This window comes from Podarcis melisellensis, assembly GCF_964234715.1.
Source record: "Podarcis melisellensis genome assembly, chromosome: 1".
Classification (NCBI taxonomy): Eukaryota; Metazoa; Chordata; class Lepidosauria; order Squamata; family Lacertidae; genus Podarcis; species Podarcis melisellensis.
The window spans coordinates 99,769,542-99,795,130 of record NC_138528.1 but is presented as its reverse complement, the minus strand read 5'-3'; positions in this window follow the sequence as shown (position 1 = coordinate 99,795,130).

Here is a 25,589-nt window from a genome sequence, read left to right as displayed (position 1 = left end):
GGAAGGGAATGTTTCATACTTTCTATTATAAATAAGTAGTGCATCTCTTTAGATATTATAGATATTTTTATTGCCTGTTGCTGTGCTTTCTTTCCGATACCAGAAACATTAATTAGAACTGCAGGATTTAAGCTAACAGTCTATGTGCTGAGAAATTTAAGTTCTCATATATTTTAGCGTACTTTGGCGCATCCTCTCTAATAGCAGTGGATATGGTTCAGAACTTTGGTAAAAAGAGAATAGGTAAAATTAGGTTTAAAATTTAGGTACAGGGAAGTTGCGTGTCGAGGTCCCCAGGTCCACCCCAATAACTCACACATCACACAGAATTTTTTGTTTAAGATTTTTGGCATAATTTTGGCCACAACTTTATTAAAATACAAATTTGTGAGTGGTTGCTTAGGCATTGGTTGCGACTATCTGCCCCCACCATGGGGGACAGACTGACATTCCTCACGATGTGAAAGTCAGAGTGGGGGAATACATTTGGGGGTTACGCAGAGCAGGGAACCTGCCCTAAACCCACATGCAACCAGGAGCTCATTGCTATGGCCCGAGCCCCCTTGACAGAGTGGACAAGCAATAGTTAGCCCCCAATTCCCTTAACGGAATCCCTTGCAGCAGCAGCATTAGAGGGGCAGGCACAGCCAATCCATGCCCCTCAACCAACCAAACCATAAACCAATGCCTAACCGCAACCTTACAAGTTGTGACGATTTGCTACGCAGTAGGCAAAAACCAAATGCCCCAGCCAATCAGCCAGATGGACAAAATTCCTACCAGGCCCCCGCTCCAAAGCAGACGACCCCATGACAGACATAGCAAGGTCAAAGCAAACAACCCTATTCTAGGGAGGGAGGGACGGGCAATCCGATGCACGGGTGAAAAGAGGAAGCCCTAGCCTCGTGCAAGGAGTTTTAGTATTTCTGGCTGGCAATCAATAAATGGCAACATTTACTTCTTCCCAACAACAAGGGAAGCCCCAATCGCATCAGTGGCCAACGATCAGTTAGCCCGCCCCCAACTTTGGAGTGACCTGGCGGCCCCCACCGCAACACGTGCTCTCCATGAAGGAGAACACACTTTGTTTTAATCTGGTTATTGCATGAGACTATACACTGAAACTGCAATCCTACACAAGATAAGTAAATCCCATTGAACTTAGTGGGGCTTACTTCTGAGTAGACATGTCTAGGAATGCACTGTTCCTGCTATTTCACACAACCTATTTCATCAAACTGTTTTATAATAGTATTATCATTCTGTAAAGATGTGCTTTCCAGCTATAGTCATAATCCAATGCAATCCATTTTTTTTTAAAAAAAATGATATTCTCAAAATCTTGCTAGATCTCTAGAACCAGAATGGGAGAAATACAAACACAAATGACCTAGTTGAAAGTGAAGTGGATAGCCGGGTAAAGGAGAACAACAAAACTTAAAGGAGAGACCAAAGAGACATCGACAGAGGTCAAGAGAAAGACATTCTCGGGTCACTCTTCCAGACAACCTCTATCCTGAGCATTCATTTTGATTTGTTTAAGGGGAGGTTAGAATGCCATCTGACAATCTCCAGTGCATTTTCTCATCACTTTCCCTATCATAAAAAGTCCAATTTGGCGGCAAGGGGTGGAGTGGGTTTGTTGCTTAGGAGCTCCAAATCAACTTTAATTTCACAACCTGGATTTGCCTATATATCCATTGAATCCCACCAGAAAATAGTGACAGTCTGAAAGTGACCAGAGTCAAGGACAAAGAAGCTGGTCAGTGGAGAAAGAATCAGTTACTCATTTTAATGGACAGTGAGAGACTATTCTCAAACAGCCATCTATGGCATTATTGATGCATTTGCCTAAACAGGCATAGTGAAAATCACTGGGTGAGAAATATATAGATCTATACAGTAGGTTTCCCCACTTTTTGTCTAAGCTTTGTCTGGCTTTGCTGCAGTCTGCATTCCTTAAGCATCCTGAATATATTTTAACTGTCATTTGCACAAACAACAAGCAGTGCAAAGAAGTTATCCTTTCCCCTTTAAACTCAAACGTTATAAGTCTTCTGTAAGCTATTAAGTCTTACACCTTTAAAGGTGGAAAAAATTGTGACTCGTTTCTCGACCCCTTCCTAATGATCTGCCACGTAGAAAAGCCTTTACATTATTGGGAAACTGTCAATTCTCTTGCAAAATGTATGTAAATATATAGCATCATCTTCCATCTCTCTATAAAGAATGAGCTTATACATTATAGTGTATATGGACATGCAATCATTTTATAAGATTAGAGCATTCCTTGTTAAAATGGGATGCTTCTGCATCAGCAGAAACCTCTGAAACTTATTGATGAGTGCAATGAATATTGAGGGAATGGCATGGCACAGGATATACTCTGTTTACAATTGTCCTGTCTCATCAGGTAAAATTATCAGCAGAGCATAAAAAGTGCATGCCTGACCACTTGAAACCAAAGGCAATCTTTCATCAGTTGCTTCAGGAGAGCTTTCTACTAAACATTACTCTCCCCATTGACACATTTGGCATCTTCTGCTACCAAGCATTTATCCCTATGTAGATCTTCTCCCCTCATCAACACTGTGCCTAATTGTATGGATTAGAATGGGTTACTTCATGCATAGAATATTCCACCAACAGGGAGGATTTAGAAGTGAAGCCCCTGCAAATGGCAGCACTCCTCTTTTTTTTTTTTTTGCTCCTCCTACTATGTGATGGGGACACAGGTGGCACTGTGATCTAAACCACAGAGCCTAGGGCTTGCCAATCAGAAGGTCAGCAGTTCAAATCCCCACGACAGGGTGAACTCCCGTTGTTCGGTCCCAGCTCCTGCCCACGTAGCAGTTCAAAAGCACGTCAAGTGCAAGTAGTTAAAAAGGTACCTCTCCAGTGTGAAGGTAAGCAGCGTTTCTGTGCGCTGCTCTGGTTCGCTAGAAGTGGCTTAGTCATGCTGGCCACATGACCTGGAAGCTGTCTGTGGACAAACTCTGGCTCCCTCGACCTATAGAGCGAGATGAGCACACAAACCCAGAGTTGTCCACTACTGGACCTAACGGTCAGGGGTACCTTTACCATGTGATAAACTGTTGGGGAATTGGTATTGTAGCCTGTGGTTTGGCAAGGAAAAGGTGGTCACTTACACATCTCCCCGCCTCACAAAAAGAGGACAAAGGAGGACAGAGATTTACATATAATTCACATATGCTAATTGATTTGTATGCAAATTAGGTGTAGAAATACACCTCACCATAGTGGGGAAGACTGTGACTAGGTGCTTACAGTTGATGGGCAACTTTCAGCACCCATCTTCCATCTTCCATCCATTCATTTTTAAACTGGATTCGGATCAGACAAGCCTTCAAACAGAAGATGGAAGAACACATGTCTACCCTATGTTGGGAAGACTAATCAGCAATGCCCCTGCAAGGTGTGCAGTGATTTTTCTGTTCATGCACCCCACCCCCTTCAAACTCCACCATCCCCTTGTACAAAATGGTCAACAGGGCCATTTCATCAGTTCTTTGGTGGGGGAAGGAGCAATGACCACTCCACTGGTCACAGGAGTGTGGGAGCATACAATGCTCTGGCATTGTTGAAGTTAAGTGGATGTGGGCCTGATCAATGCTTGAATGGGAAACACCCATGATCCATTTTGAGTTTTCTAAGGGAACACTGGGGTATAACTATAGAAGTAATAGATGAGAGACAAGCAACGTCCTACTTCATACATTACATTAAGATGTACACTATGGTAATGTTTTATACTGCATGTATAAAGTGTAATGTACAGTATAAATATCCCAATCTCAAGTTTGCAAATGCTTGCATTATAGAGCTCTACTCATAACAGGAATGCCTGTAGGTTCTCAAAAAATGTATTATTGGCGACAAACTCAGGTTTGCATTAGTATATTGTATGAACCTCCTAAAGTGGAACCAAAGTATGATGTTGAAGTTCATATGAAAGATACAAACATGCTTTAACATCCTCGGAATCAAAGGAGCCTTGTTTTTTGTTTTTTTCCTTTCGGTGTCAATCCATATTGGAATTATGGAGAATGAGTAAATGTGATGAGAGGACACCAATTATGGATGAATGGATACTATCTACTCCCACTGCTTGATGTGATTTATTCACTGATCCGCCTTCATTTGTAGCGTAACAGATTGTGGCTGCTTATGAAGTGACAAATAGCGCTGAGCGACATTGACTGACTTGTGCGATCAATTTAGCTTGTCTAAAATGTAAACATGAATTGCTGTCCTTCCTGAATGACAGTACAAGTGGTCGCTATTAAACTTTGCAAGCACACATGCACGCACCAATCTCAAATGACATTGGCAAACTGGTTTTTTTAAAGTGTGTTTGTGTGTGCTATATTACTTGGAATAGGTAACACCACAATCCTGGACTGAAATCTGAGGGTGGGGGGACACATGAAGGCTTTTCATAATTTTGTCCAGAGTTTTATTGTGTGTTTTTCCTTGGAGACTGTTGTCACATTGGGATATAGGTGTTCCCACACTGAACAACTAGTTCATTTTGCTACAAAAATTATCCATTCATTTGGAGAAAAACACAAAACATGACTGGCATTTTGATAACCCTGCTTTAAAATTTCTCAGAATATCTTATCTGGATTACGGTTTAAAAAAATAATTACAACACAATCCTGACAGGTCTACTCAGAAATAAGACTTCTGGAATTCAATGTGGCCTACTTCCAGGTAAGTATGGTTAGAATTGCAGCCTTATCTCTCAAGATCTGATTATCTTGGCTTTGTTTACATCAACAGGCCTTGCAGACTTACCATTCAGTCCAGAAACTTCTTAGATTTGAAGAGGAAGATTTAATCAGTCTAGGCCTTTCCCATCTACCTTCATCATTTAGTGGAAATGACGCCATAAGGAGAGATAAAATATTAGCTTCCCCAAAAAGTCCAACTTCCTCTTCAGAGAAGCACTTATTATTGAGTGATATGCTGCTGGTGTTTTTACAGATGAGGAACTGAATCTGTAAGGCAGCCTCAGATGTGCATTCACCACACCAAACATCATCTGTAAGCATGATCTCACCACACATTCAAATACTTATACAAGATATGTATTTCTAGTTATTTGTGTTAGGCAACAGTTAGAGGTTGGGTGTCACAGGAAAGCAATTTGTAGACATGATAAGAAACATCTGCTTTCTTATCTATGCGTGAGCATTCATGAGTAGGGGGCACCAAGCATGCACACAAGCAGCTGCCTCAGACTGAAATGTTGGCCATGATTGGACACTCAGTTGGTTAGAGTGTGGTGCTGATAATGCCTAGTTTGCAGGTACAATCCCCATATGGTTGGACTAGATGATCCTCAGGGTCCCTTCCAACTCATCAGTTCTATGGCCATCGGATAAAAGATTCATCATTAACAGTCCATTTATACTGGAGATATAATTCGTACAACAAGCAGATGCCTCATCAGTATTATAAATCAGAGGCAGGGCAGTGTCACAGAGAGTGGGTTTGATGTGCAAGGCCTTTACACATCAATACTGATGAGTCACTCTTAGGACTAGGTCCTCAGTAAAAATTATGCAGAGGCCAGATGGCAGCTCAGGTGAACCTCGAAGTAGTGGGAAAGGAACATTTCCAAGAGATATCAACTAGAATAGGGCTTTTGTGTTCTAGTTGTTTATTTTGATGGTGTCATGCAAGCATACATCCTGAAAGCCCCTAGTCTGTCATTTTGGACTAGCACTGGGGATTGGCATGGGAATCAGTGCAGGATCATGTGGCTTGCAGATGCCAGGCATCTTGAATCAATGTGTTTTTCTCTCCCCATGCACACACGCACGCACACACACACACACACACACACAGTTCTCTCAGAAACCACCCTATACTCTAGGGCTCAAGGATCATTGAGGATGCATGGAATGAAAACAGTAAGGTCCTCTACACACTTACTATGCTGCATAAACGATTGTGAATTACCCAAAGTTATAAGAGTTTACTATGACTCCACTTATAGCCTCCTGAGAATGCAACCCTGTGTGAATAGCAACTCATATATCCAAACCATTAATTCCCTGTCTTTTCAATTATGGCAAGTTTTTTGGGGGGAGTAGGATTGGCACCCCCACGCCACACAGAAAGGATTCTCTTTCATGCATATGCCTCATTTCATGGGAACATGAGAATGCAAGTGAGTAACTGACTACTACAATATAGACCAATACAAAACCATGGTCTTAGTTTACATGTATATTTATGAATATAATTCAATTTATTAGAGCTAGGAAGTCCTTTGCAGACTTAATAATGAACCTTTGCATGATAAGCCAAGGCCCATTTTCCCCCTTTCCCTGTATTATTCAAATTTAATAAACAATATTTCACATTTGTTTGACATAATGTCAAACTCGGGACTCCTAAAGAACTGCTGCAGCTTTGGAACTGTTATGCTTTCTTGGACTTTAATCATTTTTGGCAAGCTTCCATTTCCTGTCAGAAAGTGAAACAGCTTAGGAATGTCATTTTCACGAAAGAAAACAGAGAGGATCCAAGAGGAAGTTCTCCTCCACTCCAGAGCCCCCTAAGATACTCAAACACACTCGCAGGAGGGCTGGAAAGTATCAAACATTAACAGAGGGAAAAGGACACGCTTTTCCCACATTAAAATACATGGATAAAGTTGAACTTTTGCTAAAAATAGTCCTTATGACTAATTCTATTAATTTTTTTGAAAGAAAAAGGCAGCATTCCCCCCACCCCTTGAAGTCAAATTATCTTTTAACTTTGGAGTGGCATTAGAAAAATGCTCCCAAGTGCCTTTGTGGCAGTTTTCTTTTTTTACAGTGAGATATGAAAGATGAAGATGGTAGCATAGGTTGTATTCTGAAGGAACCTTTACCTCTTTGAGTTTCTCTCTCCCCCAGCCAGACTATGCGAGTTCATTTCCTCCATAATGGGGAGCAGAAGAAAGAGAAAGGATGTTAATGTTAAGAATAAGCTTCTTAATAATTAGTAATTCAAGGACCTAGAGCAGGGGTCCCCAAACTAAAGCCCACAGGCCAGATAAGGCCCCTGTTGCCCACTCTTACCGGCACTGCAATGTGCGGCTGCCCACTTCTGGGTTGGAGGAGCTCTGGAAATAGCTTGTGTGCATACGCAAGCATTATTTCCAGTGCAAATGCGGATCGGAGGAGGCCCGTGTACATGTCCACAAGCTATTCCTGGTGATCCTGCGACCCAGAAGTGCACCAGAAGTAGCATGTGTGCACGTGTATGGGCACGCTCTCCACACTCCGGACCACCGCGCAATTGGCGCTGGAGACACCGGCCCAAGGTGCAGTAAGTTTGCTGACCCCTGACCTAGAGGTTTATGATTTTGTGCTGAGTATGTGTAACAGTAAATAGAGCAGGCACCATGATGCACTGGGCTACAGACAGCTGTACTGTCCAATCCTCCTTGTCTTGTGAATGGATCACAAGGCCAGTGCTACTGTTAAGCAGAGTGATATAGCCCAGTATACCTGAAGGAGCATCTCCACCCCCCATCATTGAGTCCGGACACTGAGGACCAGCTCCGAGGGCGTTCTGGTGGTTCCCTCACTGTGAGAAGTGAGGTTACAGAGAACCAGGCAGAGGGCCTTCTCAGTAGTGGTGCCTGCCCTGTGGAACACCCTCCCATCAGATGTCAAGGAAATAAGCAACCTTGACCTTTAGAAGACTGTTTAGGGAAGTTTTTAATGTTTAATGTTTTATTGTATTTTTAATATTCTATTGGAAGCCGTCCCGAGTGGCTGGGGAAACCCAGAAAGATGGGCAGGGTATAATAATAATAATAATAATAATAATAATAATAATAATAATAATAATTCAGATAGTACACAGGAAAGTGTGGGGTAACAGTTGCTTGACACAATGTCATGCATGCCCCTCAGAAGCAAATCGGAATGAATGCTCAATGAACAGATCGCCTGGAAGCAACCTTAGAGATCATAGCCTATGTCCCCATGGGAAATTCAGTCCACTAGCAAAGTTACCCAAAGTCTCACAAATTACGCAGATAGTAAATGTTACTTAGCATTTAAGAGCAGGAATGGGATAAGGGGGAATATGCCTGACACTGGCATATGCTGCTTGATAAGTGATTAGTAGTGGCAAGGCAGTATTAATAAAAACTGCTTTTAGCTCCTTCCTGTGGAAATAATAGATCCAACATGCTTGGAAAACAAGGAGCTACAGAAAACATAATAGAAGCGACAACAAACTTCTGTGCTCACGTAATCTATCTTCCTTTCTACCAAACTGGTGAATGTCAGAGAGATGAGTATCACAAACTACCCAGAGGTGGAATGCTGCTTCCCAAATGGTTCAGCATCTGCATTTTGGACGCACAACGTCAGGGCAACCCATTCCTCTGGGACTGACGTTGTTGAAAATGTGGGAGCGGACTGAATCAAGTAACTGGCTGGGACACATATGCAGGGTGCATGTTTCCCTCCATTAAAAGTCATGGCAAGTCCACAAAGTAATGTGTGTGCATCTGAGGAGCAGCTGTGGAAGCGGGGGTGGGGAGGAGGAAAGAGAGCTTGATTGACCAATATGCAAATCCCTTTCTACTCACACAGCTGCACCCACAGGAATGGGTCATGCCCTTGAATTTTTGTGAGATGGTGGAATTATTTTAGTGCAATGCGAAGGGAATCCATGAGCAGCCCAGCCATATGTCAGTTAGTGGCAGAGAGAGAAAGTTAGTGACAACCCTTCCACTGGACCTCTGGGACAACTGTCCCTCGATCTTCTCTTTCCGGAGTTGAGGCCAGCAGCAGGCAGACAACCTTTTCTAAATGACCACTACAAATATGCTGTCTCCATTCCATGCTGCCTGGACTGGACTTTGAGCTTCCTTCTTCAACTCACAGGGATAGCAACAGAAATGGCAGAGTTATTTGTCCCCACTTATCCTGTAGGATTTACATCTGAGAAACATGTCCCAAGAGGGCTATAATCATCCCAATGGTTTAATAAGCCTGTATGGGGCATTGCTGTCCTCCTGGCTTCCCAACACAATAGGCCAAGGGGACTTACCAAGAGATGAGGGATGAAAGACATGGAGTTTGATGTGGTGCATGGTTGTAGAGCCAAATCTGATGCTCCCACTGCTATGCACCATAGCACTTCATGCTCCCCATGCCTCCTCTCTCCCTCTTGATAAGTGACAGCTACCTGCTTTGTTGGGAAGCAAAGAGAAGAAGAAGAAGAGTTTGGATTTGATATCCCGCTTTATCACTACCCGAAGAAGTCTCAAAGTGGCTAACAATCTCCTTTCCCTTCCTGCCCCACAACAAACACTCGGTGAGGTGAGTGAGGCTGAGAGACTTCAGAGAAGTGTGACTAGCCCAAGGTCACCCAGCAGCTGCATGTGGAGGAGCGGAGATGCAAACCCGGTTCACCAGATTACAAGTCTACCGCTCTTAACCACTACACCACACTGGCTCTTAATGGTGTTGTGGTTAAGATAGCAATGGTGGCCCCCCATCTGTGCCACCTAAGCAAACACTACTGCACCTCACTCTGCCCACCTGTACTGACAGATTGACGGCTAATTCAAACATTATCCAAGCAGTATGGTTATCACTCTGGTAACATATGAACATGCAAATCAATTAGGTGCAAAGGGCTGTCCACACAGAAATTCTTGCATCAGCACTGCCACAATTTAAGAAGAGTGTTGACAAGCTGGAACGTGTGCAGAGGAGGACAACCATGGGTCTGGAAACCAAGCCTGATGAGGAACAGCTAGAGGAGCTGGGTATGTTTAGCCTGGAAAAGAAGAGGAGATATGATGAGGAGATGTGATATTTGACATCTTCAAATATCACAAGGGCTGTTACGTAGTAGGACCCAAACCAATAGCTTCAAGTTACAAGAAAGGAGATTCTGACTAAACATGCAGAGAAATTTTCTGACAGTAAGAGCTGTTTGACTGAGGAACGGTCTCCCTCAGGATGTTGTGAACTCTCCTTCCTTAGAAGTTTTTAAAGCTGAGGTTGGGCAGCCATCTGCAATGGATATTTGAGATCCCTGCATTTTGGAGAGGGTAGGGCTAGATGACCCTTGGGTCCCTTCTGACTCTATGAATCTCAGAGAAATGTGTAGCACTGACATAGGAACCTCCCGCATGCTCTGCCCATCCCTCTTAATCATGTCCCTCTAACTTTGGCCTGGACTCCATCCCAGAGTGACATGGGATAGACTCATCCCTGAGAAAGTAGCAACCAGGCATTTCTGGTAATAAATAAATTGGGCCTTAGAGACAACTGAAACGAATCACAGGTTTTTGCACAATTCCTCTTTCCCATTCAGCAAATGGCACAAGGGCCAAAGACAGTCCTGAGCCCAAGTTGTTTAAGAATGCCTTTAGGGGCTTTTTCAGTAAAGTTTGCTGCTCAGATGAACAGCTTGCTGTAGCTCTAATGGTAAGGCTTATAAAATGCATCATACATTAAATTTAATGTTGCCTCATTAGTCTTAATTAGATTCCTACATTACACCAAGATTATGGTTTCTTCGTGTTTATGTTTTCTCCTAAAATAAATTCTACACTAGTCAACAGTTCAGTGTACTTTCTAACCTTTTAATAAATATATCCAAGCATTGATATATATCCACATCCTTAACCTTGAAGAACAAAAATAAATAAATAGATGATACAGCATTGACATTTCAGCAAGTGAAATTGTCATGGCTGAGAAATTCACACTGACAGTAAAGTTATAAGAAACAAAATACCTACAGTATACAAGAGTAAACCAACTGATCAATCATTTGCCATATTTCCTCACAACTGCCTTTCAGATGTGTGAAGAGGAAATCTCCCTCAAATACCTCAGCTTTACCTTCTGCTTCAGAAAATAGGAAAAATCTCAACCCTTAATGATATCACAGTTTGCTGTAGTGAAATTTAATGTGATACCACAAATTCAACTGTGTGACCAAACTAGAAGATGATGTAATAGGAGTTGGCAAGATGGTACAATGACCTTTTCAAAGCACACACACACAAATATCTTCAACACTTTGCAAATTAGGCAAGGAACCAGTGATAAAAAAATATGTTGAAAAGATTTCTTTTTGCTGCTCTTTGTAAAAGATGCTGGAATGGGCACGCTGGGGGAAAAATTGATTATCTTTAGTAAGAGCCTATTTACGTCTAAGTTTCCAGAGCTTATGAATCTGGCAATTTATATCTTTAGGGTGACTGGTTCCATCTCTAATTCTGCCTTTACAGCTACATATTTGTTCTTAGATGTTTTTCATGTTACAATGCCTCCAACTGTCTCTCTGACAGACCTTCCCAGTCAGATTCTACAGCCTTTTCTTTATTGACTCATTGAATTATATGTTCTCAACTGAATAGGACCAGGGAACATTTCTGAGCATTGTATCCAATGCAGCACTATGTGAGTGTTCTGTCGAGGCAAATATTTCTGCTTGCACAAACAGAATGCTTCCCACCTCTCTTTTCCCCGCATGCCCCTATATCTGCTATTGAATCTCCAGCACAACCCCAACAATCTGGTGCAAATTTGGGGAGGGCAGCAGGCACACATGGCGGAGGGACAAAGGAAAGTCCGATTGCGCAAGCAGAAATTCTTGCAGATGGGACGCAGTAGCTGAATACCACCCTGAAGCTGCAATACCCATAGAACTAGGCCTCATTTAATGTAATTGAACTTAATGTTGAGTAGACATGTATAGGACTGTGCTGTCAAACTCTCAGAATCTACATACTGATAAATACTGTTGTAGTCTCATCGCTGAGAAACAGCATGCATAGTTCAGTGATGTGGGAAGCCAGCAAACCAGAAGAGTCTCAGAGTCAGCATCCAAAGTCAGGTCCATCTAGTCCTAGGGTCGGGCAAACAGCAATTCACATGGTCCAGGCATCAGGGTTCCGATGATCATGGGGTCAAGATGAGCAAGAAGCAGCAAGGTAGGGCCAGGATCTTACGAGCATTGTTACCTGCATCTGACTGCTGCTGGAAGCTCTGCTTAAGAAGGCTGAAGCCAACTGGTTCTCATCAGTGCCTTCTCCTCTGTGTCCTTGAAGCCTGATCAACTGCAGGTGGAGTCACTCCCCCTTCTCCCTCTTCAGGCTGCTTTTCAGCAGCTGAAGATGACTCCTGGCCCATGACACATACCCAATGTGAGAAATGTTAGAAAAACACTGAGATCTAATTTGAATAGTAGAATGTCTGGCATCTGGTGCACTGGACTCTGGAATCAGGCCCTCCCTTCAGGTGTTTAGTTATGTTCAGTTCAGTTCAGTTAGAGAGATCAGTTGTCTTCCTTGCCTCATTCTTGCCTCATGATGTTGCTTTAGTTTCTCTCAGATAGTATGTTATGGTGTTACAATTTTCTTATCAGGGATAATGGGAATTGTAGTCCCCAAACAGCTGGAGGGCCAAGTTTGGCCATGCCTGTTGTAGTGATTAGTAGGCCATGCTATAGCTACTCACATGAAGAAGGTAAATGTGGCAATAGGGGCTGCCGGGCTGTGCATTCAGCTGCACAGCCATTCAGCTCCCCCCAGCCACCATTTTCCAGGGCTTTACATTGCATGAGGCACTTCCACATGTAGAGCTGAGGAAGGAGGAGCCGTACAACTTTGTGGTTGTATTCTATCAAATTCAGCCACTCTAAACTGTGGAGATCAGGGCTGGGTTAGAAGCCAAAGCCAATAAAATAAAATAAAACAATTCTTTGAACAAATGAGTGCAGTGAATATTTTGTGAATTTATTGCATCCTCCCCTTCCACAAAAACGTAATACCTAGTACTTAGGCCACTAAGTAGGACCCAAACCAATGGATTCAAATTAGAAGGAGATTCCAGCTAAACATTAGGAAGAACTTTCTGACAGTAAGAGCTGTTCCAACAGCAGAAGAGAAGAAGAAGAAGAAGAAGAAGAAGAAGAAGAAGAAGAAGAAGAAGAAGAAGAAGAAGAAGAAGAAGAAGAAGAAGTAGTAGTAGTAGTAGTAGTTTGGATTTGATATCCCACTTTATCACTACCCGAAGGAGTCTCAAAGCAGCTAACATTCTCCTTTCCCTTCCTCCCCCACAATAAACACTCTGTGAGGTGAGTGAGGCTGAGAGACTTCAGAGAAGTGTGGCTAGCCCAAGGTCACCCAGCAGCTGCATGTGGAGGAGCAGGGAATTGAACCCGGTTCACCAGATTACGAGTCCACTGCTCTTAACCACTACACCACAGTTGCCTCAGAGGATGGTGGGCTCTCCTTCATTGGAGACTTTTAAACAGAAGTTGGTTGGCCGTCTGTTGATATTCCTCCACTGCTGAGAGTTGGACTAGGTGACCTTGATATCCTCTCAGTTAACTTGCTAGTAACTTGGGGAGGGGGCTCAGCCACACAGTGCCCTAATTATGTGCATACTTATAAACTTGCCACTGCCTCTTCCAACAACACAGAGAGCAGTGGGGGAGAAAAGAGGGCATGCATACTTTAAAGTCAGATCAAGAAGGGAAAGGTGAGAAGGAAAAGGATGAAACTTGACATGATGTTGAAAAAGAAAGGGGGAAAACATCATCACATTTCTGGGAGTATGTGAACCTACAGAAGAAAATGCATAACCCTCCTGGGTTCATGAGCTTATACCCAGGAGAGACCATAAACAACCCATCATGCAAGAGAACAACAAAAAAGTGGTTGGGTGGATGTCACAGGAAACATGGAGCATAATTTTGGTTTTTTAAAAGGAAAAGAAAGTTAGTTTCCTTGGTAGCTTTGAGATTGCCTCCCCTCCTCTGTTTGCTTTGGCTACTTGAGCACTCACCTTTGCTAGTTTAAAAACACACATGTAAAGACTATACAACTTTGGTGTACTTTTGCTGTGCTGGTTCCATTTTTGGATATAGTGATTTTGCACTGCCAGCCGAACCCAGAAGTAACTGCATTTGGATGTTTGGTGGGATTGACAATTCATTTTTTAATGTCAATAATTAGCTTTAGGTGCTGGCTCCTATTTTATTGTTTTCTACCATTCTGTTGCCTTGGTGCTTGTTGGTCTTCACCAGAAAATAGTGCACATTTTCTACACTTTTGTGAGGTACTCACAAAAGATACTTTTAAAAATGGTTTTCCCCTCACTAAAACTTCCCCCTTCTAGAGCATGGAAATGCAATTATTGTTATCAACCCTGAGCCCTTGAGATAAGAAGGGCTATCAAATACGGCCAGAAATCCTACTTTCTTAACTCTGAGGCAGAGACATGAAACTTCGCCACCCACAGCACAACTGCATCCATATATGGCATGGTGATTACTCAAAATGTTACATGAGAAAATTTAATTTAAACTCTATAGCCAATCAATAAGTCTTATTGATTACAGAAGCCTACTTTTACAGCAGTAATATTTTGGGAGTGGAATCTTTCCACCCCAAATGGAAATAACATCCCATTTTCTACTCCTAAGGCACATACCCTGCTATTCTTTGGCCTGTTCAAAAACTAAAATTGTTTAAATGGTTCATGCTCTTTCTGGTTATTTTCTATGATTCTGTTCTCTCTCTCACTCTCTCTCTCTCTATATATGTATATGTATATGTATATGTATTATGTATGTATGTCTCACTGTCCAATAAGGCTACTGAGGGAACACCACACAATCTATACAACTGCAGCTCAAAAACAAATTGAATCTGAAAATATAGTGACTTCCTCAGGTCAGAACCAGAAAATCAAATTAAACTCACAAGCATAGTCAGCAAAATGTTGATTGACAGAAGTATCAAGCATAAAGATGAGGGGAAATAGTCATTTGGTTAAATTATATGCTGTGAACTATTTGCTCAGCAATGGTATCAAATTAATAAGAAGATATAAGAGGAGGGGGGATCAGAGGAACTGAAAAGAATGTGGGAATGGGGAGCGCTAATTGGCTGGCAAGCTGCCAGGAGTTGTTAATAAGGATAATAATGCCTCAGGACAAATCATTGCTATCTCTGTTAGGGCTACATGAAGACATTTCATGTAGTCAGTCAAATTATTCCTTTGGATCTTCTACAAAAAGCGGCTCAGCCCCCCCCCCCCAATGTTCTAAAACTTGTTCTGTTTAAACAAATATGTAATTATGTGTGAGATTCCGATGAAGCAATGACTAAGGGCACTGGTTCTAGTCAGTGCTATTTTCTAGAAAAAGAGGTGCCAGAACTCACCCTGAACATCTCCCTCATTCTCTTGGAATGGCAATGGCGCCCACTTGAGAGGTGCCAGAACTGAGTTCTGGTGAGTTCCACCTGGGAAAAAAGCCCTGGTTCTCATGGATAGTTAAAAGGCCGATTCAGAACTAAATTCTTGAGATGCTACAACCTGCACTTCAGAAGAGGTTGATGCATACTAGTTTCATATGAGGGGATTAGAGGGCAGATCCACAAATATTATTGAAAAGCATTGAAAGCACTCAATTATCTGAGGTTCTGCCCTGCCCCCCCCCCCGGCAGAAGTCTATACCCATGCCTGGACCTGCAAGGGAAACTTTATTTTTATTTTTATTTTTATTGGAATTTTATTTACAACATAACACAAACCCCACCCCCAAATCCACCCTCATTAAACATGAACATAACATACAGTGAGCATAACATGCAACAATACAAACAACCAAATAAAAGACTTCCTTTATCCTGTATCTGTCCTTCTTATTGACTTCTTATAAACTGTTTCCTTTGTGAATAATTATTAAGATTTTTCTAATTATAACTTAAATATCTACACATATTTGTGGGAAACTTCATTTTTAATACTGCTCTTTTGTGTGAAATATCTGTGCAAAAGAGCTGCTTTAATTGTAAAAATGGCAGTATAATAAATGTACCTTCAGCAGCTGGTTGTGGGAAAAGACAGATGGAAACAAGATGGGAATAGGGGGCATTGTTCTAGGAGAACAAGGAAGGTGTTTGTGGTGATTTCCGGCACCTCTTTTTCTAGAAAAATAGCACTGACCACAGGTATATACAGTGCTTTTTTCTTTTTTTAAAAAAAACCCAAAACTGTTTAGAGGTACTCTCATTTTCCTATTCATATTGAAATGCTGCCCCTCAATGAGGCCAAACTTAGATTCACAAAATGTTTAGGGGTATGTGTACCCCTGTCACACACCCCAGAAAAAAAAAGCACTGGGTATATATATAAACCCATAACCCACAGGCAGGCAATATCCCAATCAAACAGGTCTCCCGCCCGCCCGCCCAAAAGTCCCACATTTCACAACATAAGAGTAGTGTCAGTGGGAGCTGAATGTACCACATTGGAGACCCCAGGCGTAGTAGTAAGGGCAATCTCTTCTTTTCTTTCCACATTGTGACTCCAGTCCAAATTATCATTCGCATTTTGTAATTCCCGGACACACAGTCATTCCAAATCCTCAAACCCTATTTCCTGAATTCACCCTGTCTCTATTTTTAAAATTGTATCCAAGTATTTTTTAAATTGTATCCAGGTAGTTTTAAATTATATCTAGGTCTTTTTCTTGTAATTGTGTCTTTACTACTTGTAAATGTGGATCCCTAAGGTGACCCTTATGCAATTGTTGCATTTGGCATCTTCGCAATGGAATTGACCCCTTTGTATCCTTGTGCCTTATCAGTGCTTGTTGAATTTCTCAATGATTGTAACTACTTTCGGGAAAATAAGAACTGGAACCCATGTATTCAAATTGCATCGCTTTATTGTAACCATGAAAGTATAAATGTTATTTTTAGCCTCAACCTAATCACTTCCACTCTGCTCCCCTTCCTTCTTTCGTAAAGTGCCAGATGACCAGATTCATTTCCTTTGACCCAGTGGGGAGAGGAATTCAGCTATTATATAAAACTCTCATCCCTACTGTTATTCTAGAAAACCAGATTACAACATCATTTGCCAACTCTCCCTGGATTCCTAGGTATTACCTTACTCGTGTAGACAGGATTTGCACCCCACCTTGTATCTTGCACCCAAACCTCCCTTTTGCACCCTGCACTCATGTACCACTCCCTTACCTTGTAAACTGACAAGCCTGTATGACCATCCACAGCTGCAACTATATAATGTTCTGGACTTACCTTTGGGCAGGTATGGGCTCATACCCGGTTGCAACCGAATAAAGGATCTTTGCTTTTAAAAAGCTGCTTGCTTCTTTCTCTCCTTGGTTGGGCATCACCTGTCTTCTCCAGTCAGACTCCCTTTGGGGCCCCAAGCCAAATTCTCTGTGTTTTACATCAACATCTTGCAAGACTTTTGTTATGTACTGAGCTGAATCCTAAAACAATAGGATCCAGAATGCAGCAGTCTGATTGGTCCGCAGGAGCCACCCAATCCAGCTCCAGGTGGAAGTGAATCAGCAACCTGACTGGCCTGCAGGAGCAGCCAATCAAGCTCCTGGATGAAGTGAATCAGCAACCTGATTGGCCTGCAGGAGCAGCCCGGAATTACCCAGTCATGCTGGGCCCATTGTGTAAATAATGTATATATAGCTAGACGTTTGGGGGAAAGTTTCATTCATTGCTACTATGAGCTGAATAAAGAGCATGAAATTCACACTCAACTCCAAATATATTTCAACTTTGATGAGATCTTGCAAGCTATTGCAGGAAATCAGCAGGAAACCGGCAACTATACTGGCACCGTTTCTCTGGCGCAGGTAGGGGCATGGCAGGAGGCACGCATGAGGATGCTACCTTGGGGGCTTTTCCTGCCTGAGGCAGCTTCTTCACGCCACTCTCCATGGGTGGGCTGGCCTTGCCTTATGGGCATGCACCCTGGTATCTCTTTACCTGTAAGCACACACCTTTAATCACAGCAGTGCACAAGCTTCTTACTCTTCCTATTTTATCCTCCCAGGGATGCTGTGGGGAATGTTAGGCTGAGCAACTGGCCCAAGGCCACCCCAGCAGGACAAAGGGTATCGCTCAGTGATTGACAATCTGCCTAGCATGCAGAGGGCCCAAGTAAAATTTTCTGGGATGTGCTGTCTCCAGATAGCGTTGGGATTCCTGGCTGAAATCCTGGAAGCCTGCTGCTAGTCAGTGTACTCACCCTGAAATTGTTACAATAAGTGCCGCACTTTTAACACTGGAGGAAGGAGGAGCTGGTGCTGTGTACCCTCAAAAAAAGCACTGGTTTCTAGTGTGTTGCATGTCAGAAAATGTAATCTTTGAAGTTCTGCTTAAACACACACACACACACACACACACAGAGAGAGAGAGAGAGAGAGAGAGAGAGAGAGAGAGAGAGAGAGAGAGAGAGAGAGAGAGAGAGAGAGGTGCCAGCTCTACATCTAAGAACAATGTGATGGGGAATTCTTTTCAGTCAATTTTGTTTGGGTTTTTAGTGATCCCAGGGATAAACTCCTCTCCAAAGTGGATCACACATGTTTCCTGAAAAGATGGGTACTTTTGATCTTTTGTAAGTAACAAAATATTAGTTGCTATACTCATTTGTAGAAAGTTATTTGTGATAAGAATTAATTGAAGTCTCTTCAAAAACTTAATGAAAACCATATGCATTATTAAATTGCACTTTGTGCAATAATATGCAAAGCTGCGCTAATATATGATTGCATGTATCTGTCTCACTCTATCAAATGTAGTCCCTGTTTTCTGGGATGTGCTGTCCCTAGTATATCAGACCACCTCTTTGGTGTTTTGGCTCGCCACAAGCTAAGGAGGCTTGGGGTGGTTTGAGTAGGTGTTATCTAGGTCCTGAACTCTCCTCCACCTTTTAAGGAAATATGCATTGTGTCTTTAGAGCACATATCTGTAAATACATGAAGGCACTCTGTAGTTGGGCAACCTCCCCCCCCCCAAAAAAAAAACTACTTGGGGAAGAAAGGATGCCGCAAAAGCCATTATTTGGAGGGCGCAGCACTGTAATATACAATGTTGGGGAAGCAAATAGAGGAACAGGAATTATTTTGAGTTAGCTTCTCCTTGGAGATTTCCCTGAACTGTGTAGCTGGAGTTATACTTGAACTGTTTCACATGCCATGGCTGTAAATGTTCATCAGGAAAAGTGGTTATTATAATGCAATTGTGTTTTTCTTAATATTCCTTTTAACTTTTTTTTTTTTTTACAAAAAGCAGCTGTATTATTTGCTTTTAATTCCATGAAGGACAGATTAATTGCAGAACAAATGCATACAGTAGGTGGAGAAGAACCCCTAAGAATGTTTAGAGTTAGGAGTTCAGGCGGTGATCCTTGACACCAGCAAAAGAAAATTACAACTACCCAGGAACACCCCTATTTTCAAATACTGGAGTCCAAATGTGATGGCAATCTGTGATTTATTTATTTTTTAAGAAAAGTTGCATTCTACAATTAATGTTCTTTATGCTTTTTGAACACACATTTTACATGTATGTGCTTCAAAACAGGATTTTTGCACAACACTGGTAGACCAAAGGTCCATCTGCAGCAGCTTTTTGAGATGCCCAGAAATAGAGTGAGAACACAGATAGCATTGGGATGTGTTTTGCAACATGAAAGCCCAGGCCAGTCCCAGGCTGTGTAAACACTGGGAACTGTAGTTTGTTAAGGGGGCTGGGAATTGCAGCTCTGTGAGTGGGTAAATTACAATTCCCATGATTCTTTGAGAAAAGTCATGTTCTTTAAATATTCTTCAAATATATGCAGCCCCAGACAGTTTGGCACTTGAGGCAGAAAATGCAAAGACTTCCCAAAACTGCAGTTTTAAACAAACTTGATACTTGCTCATGGCCCCAGAAATCTACCACCTGAGGTGGCCTTTTCACTTCTGTTATGGCCAGTTCTGGTGAAACTCCCCCCCCCCCATTATATGTTAGTGCTGCCCATGGTACCTGAATAGTAAAGGGGGGGGCGGGCTAACAACAACAGCTCAGCACCGTGGAATCAGGAGAGCTATTTGGATAGATATTGAGGTTCTTTTTCAATCTGTCCTTTTCCTTTATGCTTGGTTGGTTTGAAAATCAGGGAGTTCAGCAGCCAAAGGAGGAAAAAACGGGTAGGCCAAGAATGTGGCTTAAGAATGTAGGCAGATGAGTCATAGCTTGTGACCCAGTTTCATGCAGGCCAAGCCTGAGTGGTTGCCTCTGAAGCTCCCCTTAAGAGTAAAGTTTCAAGATAATTTATTTTAGATATTAGAAAGAAAATGCAGTTCTGGAGAGAATGTCCTGGAGACCACATCCAGAAGAGAGAAAGAGGAAAAACCCCACTGAAATCAGTGGAAGCGCTCCAGAACGAGCATCTGAAGATTATAACAGCAGCCTCTTGTTTTATGGAGGCCACATTTATAACTTCTTCACTGTTCGTTTCTGTGGTCTATTGCACCTTTCATAAACCTACTGATTAATATCAAACAGTGAACAATCTGACAGCAGGATTACAAACCCAGCATAACTGTTTATAGTGTGAATGAAAAAAGCACTCCATTTCCAGCCCACGTACTTAATAGTAAAATCTTGTTATACTTAAATGATGAAGGGATTACTCAGCTGTCAAAGTTCCTTTAAATGTTAAGAAGTAGTACTCATGTTAAAGACATACTCCACAGAAGCCAAAGCAGGATGTCAGGTTAGTTGCTGTTATTTCTTTCGCACATAGGATACAAATGTGAGGCTGGTTTTTATTGCCACCCATTTTGCACACATCCATCGGCCACAATCCTTCCCAGGCCAATCTGACTTGAGAATGTGATGCCAGCCATCTCTGGGCCATAATACCTATGGGGTGGCAATGTGTCCTGCTTTACAGATGTACATTACAGTCCTCTATTTGGAAGTGTCTTCTACATGAAGGGTTGTCAGGTACAAGTACATTTTAAGGCTAAAGAAATGGAAGACCGAATAGCATGAGGAGCTTAGAAGCTGCCCATTGACAGGAAGCAGGTCACCTTGTCACAGCCTCCCCACTATGGTGAGATGCATTGTGCCTTAAAATTATGAACATTATTTATAGATTGGCATCAATACATATACATTAACACATACAAATCTGTGTCCTCTGACATCTTCTCTTTTTTGGTGGGGCGATACCTACACAGTTACCCCAGACACTAAATACATTGCAATGGTGGAGGTAAAGGTAAAGGGACCCCTGACCATTAGGTCCAGTCATGGACAACTCTTGGGGTTGCGGAGCTCATCTCGCTTTACTGGTCATGTGGCCAGCATGACTAAGCCACTTCTGGCGAACCAAAGCAGTGCACAGAAACACCATTTACCTTCCCACCGGAGTGGTACCTATTTATTTACTTGCACTTAAACATGCTTTCGAACTGCTAGGTTGGCAGGAGCAGGGACTGAACAACAGGAGCTCACCCTGTCTCAGGGATTCGAACCGCCGACCTTCTGATCAGCAAGCCCTAGTCTCTGTAGTTTAACCCACAGCACCACCTGCGTCCCATAGTGGTGGAGAAGGGAGAGGTAATTAGACTCTTAATTCCACAGCTTCTGTTTCTGTTTACATCCAGGTCACAATCTAGTCACATATGTAGACTCTTCAACATTCTAGCCTTCATTTTATTAAAAAGAGGTAATGTTCACAGTTCTTATGGATTATTATTTTTAAAGGCTCAGAGACCAGCGAGAAGTTATGCATGGCTCTGTGTAGGACCTCTGCACGTCTCAAAGTCCCTGCCTTATGACCTCATCTCTTGCCTTCTTTCCCTGTTCCACAAACATTGCCTCTGCAATATATCTTTCTCACCACTTCAGTCCCAACCAATGTCAACATTTGTCAAGCACCCTGTGTGTCCAACTGGAGTAAATATGTAATTTTTAAAATGGCTGGATTTGAATAATTCGTTAATGCATAATTTGTTAAGGGGGGCACACAAAATTCCAATGCCTTTCACTGCAGAAATCTAGAACCTACCCTTCCATGATGATCCCCCTCCATCTTTTCCTAGCGGCTAAGGCACCTGATGTCTTTCCCTACCTTTTCCTAACTCCAAGATGGAAGTAAATGTGAGTGCACTTGCAAAGCAGAAAACAGCCATAAACCAACAGAATGGAAACACATGCATGGCATATGAGTCCTCCGCCCCCGCCCCATTTTTTCCCTCTGACCTACATTGTTGGCTTTGACATTTAAAATAAATGTGCAAAAGTCAATTAATACCTTATTAAATAATACTCTAAATGCTCTAACATTTCTGGAAGGCAATTTGGGTAAATGAATCAAAGCACTTTACCTAAGATAATTAGGGCCTTAATCTTGCATCTCTCTCTGCATGGGTAGACCCCTTGAACACACACGGAGTCCGCCGAAGAAGTGGAGCCGAAAACATGGAGAGCGTTGGATGAGGGCTGCCAAGGAAGAAACAGAACTGTTAACGCTACCTGCCAGCTTTCCTTGAAAGAAAGCAGAGCAAGCCCCTTTTAGAACCACACCGCTCTCCCACTTGAACAATGGAAATTATGCTTGCACAATAAAGTCCTGATGCATCTGTTGGAAGGAACATTAAGCTGCGTTATTACTGCCGTTCCTGGGTTTGCTTAGCATCACACCATTTAGAGCAAATGGTGTTTCTTTTCTTCTGCTCAACAACTTCAAAGGGACTGCAATTCGGGGTTGGTTGGGAAAGGCAGCATTTTCCCTACCACTTGTTATCCGAACTGGGGTAAAACAAAACAGAACAACAACAAAAATCTAGGATTTGAAAGGTGTGTTCAAAGAGTAAATATAGTAGTCCTCAAAAGTGGCATGCTTAAAAAGTCTGGTTTGGAGGGAGTGATAGTGCACATGGGCAGTGCTTACTAAGAACATCCCATGCTCAAGCCTTGACTGAAATGTTTAGCCGGATCTGGACTTCTGCTGTAAAGTACTGTGTCCTACCATGGCTCTGTAAGTGGAGACACTCAGGGATTACCAGAGGCCTTATCCATAAAAAAGAAGTTTATGACAGTAAATGTCTTTGGCTAGTCTGCCAAATCATAGGAAGCTGACTTGCACTGAGTCAGGCCACTGACCTCCTTGCTTATTGTTGTCTACAATGTTTTGCAGTACTTCTCTATGGTTTCTGATAAGGGAACTTCCTAGTCCTCCCTGGAGATGCTGGGACTGGAATCTGGGCCCTTCCACATGCAAAGCAGGTAAAGGTAAAAGGTGAAAGACCCCTGGATGGTTCAGTCAAAGACAACTATGGCGTGTGGCACTCATCTCGTTTTTCAGGCCGAGGGAGCCGGTGTTTGTCCACAGACAGCTTTCTGGGTCATGTGACCAGCATGACTAAACCACTTCTGGCACAATGGAACACTAACATGGAAGCCAGAGCACATGGAAACACTGTTTACCTTCCCTCCGCAGCAGTACCTATTTATCTACTTGCACTGGTGTACTTTTGAACTGCTAGGTTGGCAGAAGCTGGGACAAGCAATGGGAGCTCACCCCATCATGTGGATTTGAACCATTAACTTTCTGTTCAGCAAGCCCAAGAGGCTCGGTGGTTTAGACCACAGCGCCATCTGCATCCCACATAGCAGATAATCTACCATTGAGCTATGCCCAGAATGCTGGAGTACCCTATGGTATGTAGCTCAGCCACTGTTGGAGGCTGTATGCCTCTGAATACCACTTGCTATGTATCACAAATATGGAGAATACTATTGTACTCAAGTCCTGCTTGCAGGCTTCCCATAGGCATCTGGTTGGCCACTGTAAGAACATGATGCTGAAATAGATGAGTCTTTGGCTTGATACAGCAGGGTTCTCCTTAGGTTCTTATGTTGAACTATGTCAATCTGAGGCCTAGGCTGCTTGTTTAAAAGGACCAAAAACAACAACATCCATGGTAATTTTACAAGCTCCTGTAACATGTTGACCATTCTTACTTTCATGCCATATGTGCATGTTGTTTTGAAATGGTCTAGAAAATCGACACAATCCAGAGAACATGGAGTGCGCAGAAGACCCAGATGGGCACTATAACTTTCATTGCTTCTAGGAAGTTTGGGGTATCTCAACTCCATCTCTAGGAAATGCCACAAGCAGCAGATTATCTCTTCCTCTTTTCATATTTTTATTTATACTTTTTCATTACAATTTTTTGCAGTTCATTCGATATAGCCGTACATTCATAATCATTGGCTTCCACTCTTCCACGGTTCTGTTTATTTATCTATTACGACTGCATATTCTAATTACTCCATATGTTTATTTTTCTCCTTTAAGTATTCTTCAGTACTTAAAACGGCTGAATTTAATCCAACCCTGCTAACATTTTAACCTGTTGAACATGGTTCTTCAGATATTCTGCAAACATTTTCTACTCTTCCTTAAATACTCCCTCTTCCTAATAATAATAATAATAATAATAATTTATTTATACCCCACCCATCTGGCTGGGTTTCCCCAGCCACTCTGGGCGGCTTCCAACAGAACACCAAAATACAATAACCTATTAAACATTAAAAGCTTCTCTAAACAGGGCTGCCTTCAGATATCTTCCAAAAGTCTGGTAGTTGTTTTTCTCTTTGACATCTGGAAGGACGGCGTTCCACAGGGCGGGTGCCACTACCGAGAAGGCCCTTTGCCTGGTTCCCTGTAACTTGGCTTCTCTCAATGAGGGAACCCCCAGAAGGCCCTCAGCACTGGACCTCAGTGTCCGGGCAGAATGATGGAGGTGGAGACGCTCCTTCAGGTATACTGGACCGAGGCCGTTTAGGGCTTTAAAGGTCAGAACCAATACTTTGAATTGTGCTCGGAAACGTACTGGGAGCCACTGTAGGTCTTTCAAGACCGGTGCTATATGGTCTTGGCGGCCGCTCCCAGTCCCCAGTCCCCAGTCTAGCTGCCACATTCTGGATTAGTTGTAGTTTCCCAGTCACCTTCAAAGGTAGCTCCACATAGAGCACATTGCAGTAGTCCAAGCGAGAGATAACTAGAGCATGCACCACTCTGGTGAGACAGTCTGCAGGCAGGTAGGGTCTCAGCCTGTGTACCAGATGGAGTTTATAAACAGCTGCCCTGGACACAGAATTGACCTGCACCTCCATGGACAGCTGTGAGTCCAGAATGACTCCAGGCTGCGCACCTGGTCCTTCAGGGGCACAGTTACCCTATTCAGGACCAGGGAGTCCTCCACACCCACCTGCCTCCTATCCCCCCAAAACAGTACTTCTGTCTTGTCAGGATTCAACCTCAATCTGTTAGCTGCCATCCATCCTCCAATCACCTCCAGACACTCACACAGGACCTTCACCTCCTTCACTGGTTCTGATTTGAAAGAGAGGTAGAGCTGGGTATCATCTGCATACTGATGAACACCCAGCGGCTGATGATCTCTCCCAGCGGCTGCATGTAGATGTTGAAAAGCATGTGGGAGAGGACAGAACCCTGAGGCACCCCACATGTGAGAGCCGAGGGGTCTGAACATTCATTCCCCCCCACTTTCTGAACACAGCCCAGGAGAAAAGAGCAGAACCACTATATAACAGTGCCCCCAGCTCCCAGCCCCTCTAGACGGTCCAGAAGGATGTTATGGTCCATGGTGTCAACAGCTGCTGAGAGATCCAGCAGAACTAGGAAACAGCTCTCACCTTTGTC